The sequence below is a fragment of the Fulmarus glacialis genome, unplaced genomic scaffold, assembly GCF_000690835.1.
Source record: "Fulmarus glacialis isolate BGI_N327 unplaced genomic scaffold, ASM69083v1 scaffold169, whole genome shotgun sequence".
NCBI lineage: Eukaryota > Metazoa > Chordata > Aves > Procellariiformes > Procellariidae > Fulmarus > Fulmarus glacialis.
The window spans coordinates 26,729-32,728 of record NW_009231169.1 but is presented as its reverse complement, the minus strand read 5'-3'; the positions used below and the strand labels follow the sequence as shown (position 1 = coordinate 32,728).

The window sequence follows — 6,000 nt, the reverse complement described above, 5'->3', positions numbered from 1 at the left end:
CCCCACCTCGCTACAGCCTCCTTTCAGGTAGTTGTAGAGCGCGATGAGGTCTCCCCTCAGCCTCCTTTCTCCAGACTAAACAGCCCCAGTTCCCTCAGCCGCTCCTCATAAGACTTGTTCTCGAGATCCTTCACCAGCTTCGTTGCCCTTCTCTGGACATGCTCCAGCACCTCAATGTCTTTCTTGTAGTGAGGAGACTTGTTAAATTTCATCCCATTAATCACAGCCCAATGCTCTAGTCTATCTAGATCCCTCTGCAACGCCTCTTGTCCCTTGAGAGAGTCAACAGCGTATCCTAGTTTGGTATCATCAGCGAAGTTGCTCATGGTGCATTCAACTCCTGCATCCAGATCATTGATAAAAATATTGAACAGAACTGGCCCTGGAACTGAACCTTGAGAAACACCACTCGTGACCGGTCGCCAGCCAGATGTAGCCCCATTCACTACAACCCTTTGGGCTTTGCCCTTCAGCCAAATCTTCACCGAGCGCACCATGAACCTACTCATTTCATAGTTGGACAACTTGTCCAGAAGGATGCTGTGAGGGGCAGTATCAAAAGCTTTACTAAAATAAAAAAAAAATTCATCCCCTGCCTTACCTTCATCCACTAGGTGGGTAACTTTATCATAGAAGGTCAAATTAGTTAAATAGGACTTTCTCTTTGTGAACCCATGTTGACTGTGCCTGATGATTGCATTGTTCTTTAAAGGCCTTTCAATAGTACCCAGTATAATCTTATTGTAATTTTTCCAGCAACTGAGGTTAGATTAACAGGTCTGTGGTTTCCTGGGTCTTCCCTCATGCCCTTTTTGTAAATTGGAATAACATTGGCCAGCTTCCAGTCAGTGGGGACCTCCCCGGACTCCCAAGACCTTTGGTAGATGATTAAGAGGGGTCCTGCCATAATATCTGCTAGCTCCTTCAGTACTCTGGGATGAATCCCATCAGGCCCCATGAAATTGTGAACATTCAGCTCATACAGCTGGTCCCTTACAATATCAGTGTCCACAAATGGAAAGTCGCTGTTCCCACACTTGTGGTCCTCCAACTCAGAGGATTGGGCAGCCCAAGGTCTATCAGTATTATTAAAGACTGAGGCAAAAAAAGCATTGAATGCCTCCATTTCATCTTCATCCGTATTAGTCAGGTGACCATAATCAACAAGTATCAGTCTAGTGTTTTCTTTAGACCTCCTTTTGCTATTAATGTACTTAACAAAGTTCTTCTTGTTGTCTGATACAGCACTGACCAGTTTCAACTTTAATTGAGCATTGGCCTTTCATCATACATACACATTTCAGAAAGACTGCCTTGAATTTCTGGAGGAGCTTCTACAGTCACTTGCAAATTTTGATTCCTTCCTCCTTGTGGGGAAGGAAGTGAAATTTAAAATATAAATGGGACTTTTGTGTAATACAGTAACATGTTCTACTCAAAAAGTCCTAATTTTTTGATTAAAAGATTTAGCTTTCAAATGATTTCATATTTTGGAGAAGAGGGGGAAAAAAGTAAATACCAAACTTAAATTTAATCTTGTAGGCTCATTCCCAAGTACTCAGGAGTCAAGAACTCTGCAAATCAAATTAGAGTATTTATAAACTGATGCTTTAAGGGACACTTGCTTTTCTAAAGTCTGGGACAGGTGGTGACCACTATTGGTGGTACTGTAAGAGCCTAAGAAGTATTTTCTCCTTTGCAAGTGCCTTTCAGTATGAGATGAAATTTGATGTTGCTGCTGTTGTGATTTGTTTGTTTTTAAGTAATAAGTATCTGATCAATGCATTGAAGTACTGCAAGTATGCCAAAGATATAACTGTTAGAAATCTAAATTTAATTTGTTTTGTTTCGAAGTACAGGCAGTCATATTATAGAACTAGTACCAAAAGGCCAAATGACACGTTAATCTCCAAATATATGAAAAGTGCTAGCTCTGCTAGTGTTAGAGATGTAAATGTTTTAAATTACTTAAGTTCTTGCAAAGAATGATTTTTTACTTCATTGTGTAAATAACTAGAAAAATACTCATAAGGTAGCAGACTTAAAATATGATTATTTTTGTAATGTAGCATTTTCTGGTTTTACTTGGCTGAATAATATTGTGACCTAACAAAAAAAAAAAATCAGTGATACAGTTTTGAAGGATGGCTTTCAGGAGTTCTTTTAGAGCAGCCTCCTTAGCCCAGATATGTCTGGTTGAAGCAAGTGTAAGAAGTTGACTACTCTGAACCAATCAACTGGCATTTCTTAAAGGAATTCATGCTTGTGAGGTCTCAAATACCATAGATGCAATACCAGTACTGTTCACTGGGAGCCTCAGAACTGAACTACTTTGTAATACTTCTACCGGGAACAATTTTCATAGAATTGTGGAACACCAGGTTGGAAGGGACCTCAGGGATCATATGGGCCAACCTTTCTTGGCAAAAGCACGGTCTAGACAAGATGGCCCTCACCCTGTCCAGCTGAATCTTAAAAGCCCAATGTTGCAGAATCTACCACTTCCCTGAGGAGATTATTCCAATGGCTGATTGTTCTTATTGTGAAAAATTTTCCTCTTGTGTCCAATTGGAATCTCCCCAGGAGTAACTCGTACCCATTACCCCTCGTCTTTTCCATGTGACTCCTTGTAAAAAGGGTGTCTCCATCTTCTTTGTAGCCACCGTTTAAATACTGGAACATGGTGATAAGGTCTCCCCTAAGCCTTCTTTTCTCAAGGCTGAACAAACCCAGTTCTCTCAGCCTTTCCTCATATGGCAGGCTTCCCAGTCCTTTGATCATCTTGGTGGCCCTTCTCTGGACCCTCTCCAGCCTGCCCACATCTCTTTTGTATAGCGGGGACCAAAACTGAACACAGTATTCCAGGTATGGCTTGACAAGTGCTGAGTAGAGTGGGTTAATGACTTCTTTATCTCTGCTGGTGATGCCTTTGTAGCTGCAACCCAGCATTCTGTTGGCTTTCATTGCCGCAGCAGCACGCTGTTCACTCATACTGAGCTTGTTGTCCACCAGGACCCCCAGGTCCCTTTCCACAGAGCTGCTCCCCAGCCAGGTAGATCCCAGCCTGTGCTGCAATCCTGGATTATGTTTCCTTACGTTTGTCTTTGTTGAACTTCATAAGGCTCTTGTTAGCCCTCTCTTCCAGCCTATCCAGGTATTCCTGCAGGGTGGCTCTCCCTTCCAGTTTGGTATCATCAGCAAACTTCATCAGGGTACACTTGTTCCCATCATCCAGATCACTTATGAAGATATTGAACGGTGTTGGGCCCAATATTGGTCCCTGGGGGACCCCAGTGGTGACAGGTTGCCAGTTTGAAAAGGAGCTATTCACCACCACCCTCTGGGTGCGGCCTGTCAGCTAGTTCCCCACCCATGGCACAGACCACTTGTCGAGACCATAACACATCAGTTTCTCTAGGAAGAGGCTGTGGGAAACCATATCGAAAGCCTTGGAGGAATCCAGGTAGACAATGTCCACTGCTTACCCTGCATTAACCGAGAAGGTTACTTTGTTCTAGAAGGCGATCAGGTTTGTCAAGCGCGATTTGCCCTTGGTGAATCCATGCTGGGTTTTCTCAGTCATCACGTGCTTCATTTGACGTGTGATAGCCCCCAGGAGGATTCTTTCCGTAACTTTCCCCAGGGACTGAAGTAAGACTGATGGGTCTGTAATTTCCTGGCTCCTTCTTTAAGCCCTTCTTCTAGATGGGGGTTGTTCTATGATTCTGTGATTCTGTTTTACAGTGCCACAGTTGGGATCCTATGTTCTTTGCTCAAAAACTGCTATGATAAGTTATGAAAATATAAGTTTACTTCTACATATATAATTTTAAATGACTTTAAAAATAAATTAACTTTTTTATTTTTGACGTATTATATTAATTGTAAATTAAAGGTATTATGTAACAGCTACCTCCTCTGAAAGTATCATCTCCTCAGTAAGGGATTTTTGTTGGTAGTTCTTAACACGAAACTACAGTTTTCATTTCTTCACGTGATAAAACTGCCTTTTCAGTTGACCTCTAAGTTTCTTGTGGTTTCACGACAGAATTTTAATTTGATGTGGAATTACAAGGGCCCTGTAATGCCAGTTTATGTACTACTTACCTGAATTAAGGAGGTAGAAAAATCTTAATCTCTGTTTACAACTAAGTTTAGTAATAAAATATTTCTGATTTTGCATTATGGAGTTTGCTAGTTGGAGGTGGCAGGGGAACTACTGTGGTTCTCCACTGTTTGACATATTCCTAGGTAAATTGTTCCCTCTAGGCCTCTGCTGTTCCTTAGAGCACCAGAATCATCGGAGCACGGTGTGTGATGTGCTGATATCTTTTAGTAAGTGTAGGAAGAGAAATGGACTCTGCCAAGAATTTTTGTAAGTCAAGAGAGGAAGGCCTGAATTCATCCTACTTGAGGTGCTGGAGTCTGAACCACAGGTTCCATAGGGTTCTCGCCATTTTCCCAAGAGAAATACAGACTCTGCCACAAACGAGTTTAGCCTTTTCAAAGGAGGAAGAACAGAAGTACCAAAGTTTGTCTGCTATCTTGTACCATGTAGAAAGACAAGACGGGAGACCTGATGCTACAGGCTGCTTCTAAGGCTATCCACTGCTATAGAAGCCCTCAGTAAAACCTTGCATGTCCTTTGGTTTCTCACCTGTTCTTCCCTGTTTAGACAGAAATTAATAGGGATCTGTATAACTTGCCATCATCCATTCGTTTTGGGGAGGGGATATCATTCGCATACTTGTGTGGCATTTATACTAATATAATTCTATGTTCATTTAGCTGTTAAAATGTTTTGTGACCTTACTGTAACTAGTAGACATGGTTCCAAGCAGTCTTTAACTTCTTCGGGTTATCATTGGCAAGTAAGAACGTCCTTCATGCCAGAAATGCCAGAAAATTTTCCAGGCCTTCTCAATACTGCTGACTGAAGCACCAAGTCCTGTTTCAAACAGCAGTCTGGATTCAGTTGTCAGTGTGTAGTGTGCCTAGCACTGTATTGTGGGCCAGCATGTGTTCTGGGTTTGTTGGCACAAAAGCAATAACCATTTGGTTTTAATGAAAAAAGGAAAGTAAGGCTGGCAAGGGAAATGTTTTTAAGAGGTAGTGAACTATGGTTTTTATTTTTCTGTCTTCAAAACAGAGGGCATTTTAGCTAATTATGTTTTCTAAACATAATCAGAACAGCACATCCCAACTACAAAAAGAAAAATAAATGTAAATTGAAAGAAGTTGGAGGAAATGCAGCATTATTAACAAGGGAAAGTTGACTGTAGTTCCTTTTTTACTCCCATGTGATACTGTAATGTAGCACCAGGAAGAGATTCAAATTGCTTTCAAAGCTTCTACTTCCCTACCATTGCAATACTAGAAGGCTAGGAATGGATAGGTAAATAATAAAAAAGATATGTCTATGGATGACAGCTGTGTGGTTGAATATTGATTACATGGTATAAAAATCACTTAAGATACTCGAGTCTGTATCTGTAGATTACCTGAACGAGAGTGATGGCGGTGAGCAGGAGATTCGAGGAAATCACCAATAGGAAGAAGGAAAGATGCACAAACCAGAGATACTTACTTTGCTGAGTGGCAAGGGCATAGGCAACATATCAGCAAATGAGTTTTGGTGTGTCCCTCTCCCTTTTAGTCTCCTTTCAAAGAATACATGTATGTATCTACATTAGCAGGATTTTGATCAAAATTTTGTTCTTGCAGGCACTGACAGTATCATTAAGTTAAAACTTGGGTTTGAAATTGGTATGTCTGAAATACTGTCAAATTCTACTCATTCTTACAAAGTATTCATAGGAGGCTTTCAAAAGGCATAACCTGTGCTTTTGTAAGGCACCACTCCTATTCTGCTTCTTAAAAGAAAGGGTTTGTGGGCATCTGTTCCAAGAAAAGATTCAGAATTGCCTTGTGGTGCTGAGTAATGGGGACTCAAAGGTTGCCCCTGTCTGTGGCTACGGTGAGGGGCATATCCCCCTCAAA

General features: G+C 41.3%; 1 protein-coding gene across 1 annotated transcript in view; it reads left to right on the top strand.

Moving 5' to 3' along the window:
• The window catches only part of LOC104081630 (alpha-1,3-mannosyl-glycoprotein 4-beta-N-acetylglucosaminyltransferase A-like), a gene marked incomplete at its 3' end in the record, with an annotated part of 49,656 nt that overhangs the window by 23,337 nt on the left and 20,319 nt on the right, over positions 1-6,000 (top strand). The gene's annotated exons all lie outside the window — the stretch shown is intronic.